The following is a 3199-nucleotide window of genomic DNA, read 5'->3' on the forward strand; positions in this document are numbered from 1 at the left end:
ATATTGAAAATTACTGTTATATGGTGTTCGCATTTCTGAGTTTACTTCACTAAGCTCTCTTGCTCCGTTCAATTAAAATCTAGAAGTAGCTAGCAAGGAAAACACAATTCTATAATCCCATTGATTAACAATATATGGAGGCGGAGCAGCATAATATGCTCGCCATTAAAAGCTGAGGTGAGAGAGAGAGAGATAGAGAGAGAGAGAGAGAGAGGATGAGGACCGATTGAAAGACGCATGGAAACTCTTAGATAAGGCAAACTGGCTGCTTACTTTAGGGTAAAATCCACATAAATTTTCCTTAAATCATCGTACTTTCAAACATACCCTGCCTCATCAGTATAAATCAGATACAAATAAACTAAACCACTTAGATTTTCCACTTAAAAATAAAAACCCATACAGATTTGACGAAATTAAACAAAAAAAAATTTATTAAATCCCATTAAAAAGAAGCTCACTTAATAGTAGCCGGAGCTTCCTTCCGGAGGCGGCGGAGGCGGGTAGCTGTAGCTCGGTTTTGAGGGTGAATGTCACGGTTGAGATGGATGCGATGGTGACGGACGGCAGTTGACGGTCGAGGTGGAAGCTAGGAGGCAGGGGTAAGGACACTTTCTTGACTCTGAGCCTTGAGAGTGAAAGGCAGAAAAATTATTAGTATCCAGGCAGGGGTAAGGACACTTTCTTGACTCTGAGCCTTGAGAGTGAAAGGCAGAAAAATTATTAGTATCCCTAGATTTGCAAATAAATCATTCCTGTATCCTGGTCTACAAAATCCTGGTGCGTAAACAGACGACATCCACTGTTTAGCAAATAAATCATTCCTGTATCCTGGTCTACAAAATCCTGGTGCGTAAACAGACGACATCCACTGTTTACGAAAAATTTCATAACACTTGCTACTTTTAATAACACTTAATTAAGTTTTCGTAACACTTGCTATTACTAATAGTTAATTATTTTATTAGTGAACTTCAATATAAGCTCTTCTTAATTCTATTTACTCTTTATTCTTGGATATAATCTAATTTATTACGATTGTTAAAAAAATACATGTTGTTTGATTACTTACTAAGTACCATCAAAATTATTATTTAGAAAGAATAGTTGACTAATTTATTCTAAACTCTCTTGATTAAGGTGAATAAATGGTGCTAATTCAATTGAAGAGGAAAGATATTACTTACGTCTTTTACTTACTCACATCAGAAGACCCACCTCATTTGAGAATCTATTGACCGTGGATGGAATTCAATGCACATCATTCAAATATTCAGCTCAAAAATTAGGTTTATTGGAATCAGATAATAGCATCAGAGAATGCTTAGATGAAGCTGTCATCTTTCAAATGCCAGCAACCCTTCGCCGCCTGTTTGCAACCATACTGGTTCACTGTGAGCCCGCGGATGTTAATAAATTATGGGATCGATACATTGACTCATTATCTAAAGACTTTTCAAGGAAACCTGGTGCTACAAAAGTTTAGATTATAAACGACACCCTTTGCAACATTAAATTCTTCTTAGAGAGCATGAGAAAGGATATCAAGAAATTTAATTTACCACATATTCAAACTAACCCTCATTCAAAAGTAAGTTCATACCCAAGAGAAATTCAAGATGAACTCAATGTACAAATTCCAGATGAAGACCTCAATGCTGAATCATCACTCAATTCAGAACAATATAATGCATACACTTCCGTACTATCACGAATTCAAGGAAATAAAAGCATGATTTTCTTTATTGATGGGCCAGGAGGAACTGGGAAGACATTCGTATACCGTGCTTTGCTAGCCAAAGTAAGATCAGAAGGGATGATAGCTCTTGCTACAACGACATTAGGCGTGGCAGCAATAATAATGCCTGGAGGCCGAACAACACATTCCAGATTTAAGATAAAAATCCCAACAACAGAATCATCTATGTGTAGCATATCCAAGCAAGATAGAACCTCATAGCTGATAAAGATAGCTAAGTTAATAATTTGGGATGAAGCTCCAATGGCTAAACGTGTTGCAATTGAAACATTAGATAGAACATTAAGGGATATAATGGATCAAGATGAACCATTTGGTGACAAAGTAAATCAAACAATGATCTTAGCTTTTTAAGTCAAAAAATATTTGAATAAACTTAAAATTTTGAAATACTTTCTACATTACTATAACTAAAATTCATAATAACAATTACAATATCCCAGATACGTATATTCATCCAAGTTTAGCTTAAATTCCTTTACATTAATTTTTTTTAATATTTAAATAAAATACTAATAAATCTTATAATTCAATTATACATATTTGAACTCAAGATAAATCTCACTTATTTAAAGTAATAAAATAAATATAAAACAATATTTTTTAAATATTTAACCACGTGCATTGCACGTGCATAGAAACTAGTAAGAATAAATATGAAAGTGAATATTTGGATCTATATTAATTTTAATATTTGTAAATTAATTTTGATAATATATTTTAAGTAATTTTTCACTACCACCTTAAGTATGAAATAATTTTGATGTTCCAGATATCTAAACTAAAATTCTCAGATATGTTGAACGTATTAATGAACTATTATTTAACGAATTTATTATAATTAAACATATATTGTATCACGCAATCTGTATGCAGTTTAATCTTGTTGTTTTCTTCAAATAGGTTTGTATCTCTATATATCATATCTTATATATGTCCATATCCGTATTCAAGTTTGGTGGATGATATTAGTTTCTTCTACCACGACATCTATGCTCTTATATGTATTCGTGAATAGTAAGCGAATACTTGCATGATAAGTATCACATCCGATTCGTATTTGATTCGTTTAAATGCCTTGCACTTATATAATAATAGATTTACATGTAATAACAATCAATTACATACAAAATAGATTCTACAAGTATAAAAAATAAAAACGTATCCTTATTTTGACAGTATAAATGCTCAAAAATTTTTTATTTGGATGTTTAAAAAGTAAATATCCTATAATTTAGCTTTGATGGAGCTTTGGAGGATAATTTCAAATATACCAAAGAGTTGGAGATTAGATAGATGAAAATGCCAAATGGTTCTAACAAATATGAAAAAGATGGATAAATTATCTAAGAAACGAGTCTACATTGGTTACATGTGAACATTATGCAAGTCTATAAGAGTAAGCTAATTAAACGAAGGTATATATTATATACATACTAG

The sequence above is a fragment of the Asparagus officinalis genome, chromosome 8 (assembly GCF_001876935.1).
Source record: "Asparagus officinalis chromosome 8, Aspof.V1, whole genome shotgun sequence".
In the NCBI taxonomy this organism is placed as follows: domain Eukaryota; kingdom Viridiplantae; phylum Streptophyta; class Magnoliopsida; order Asparagales; family Asparagaceae; genus Asparagus; species Asparagus officinalis.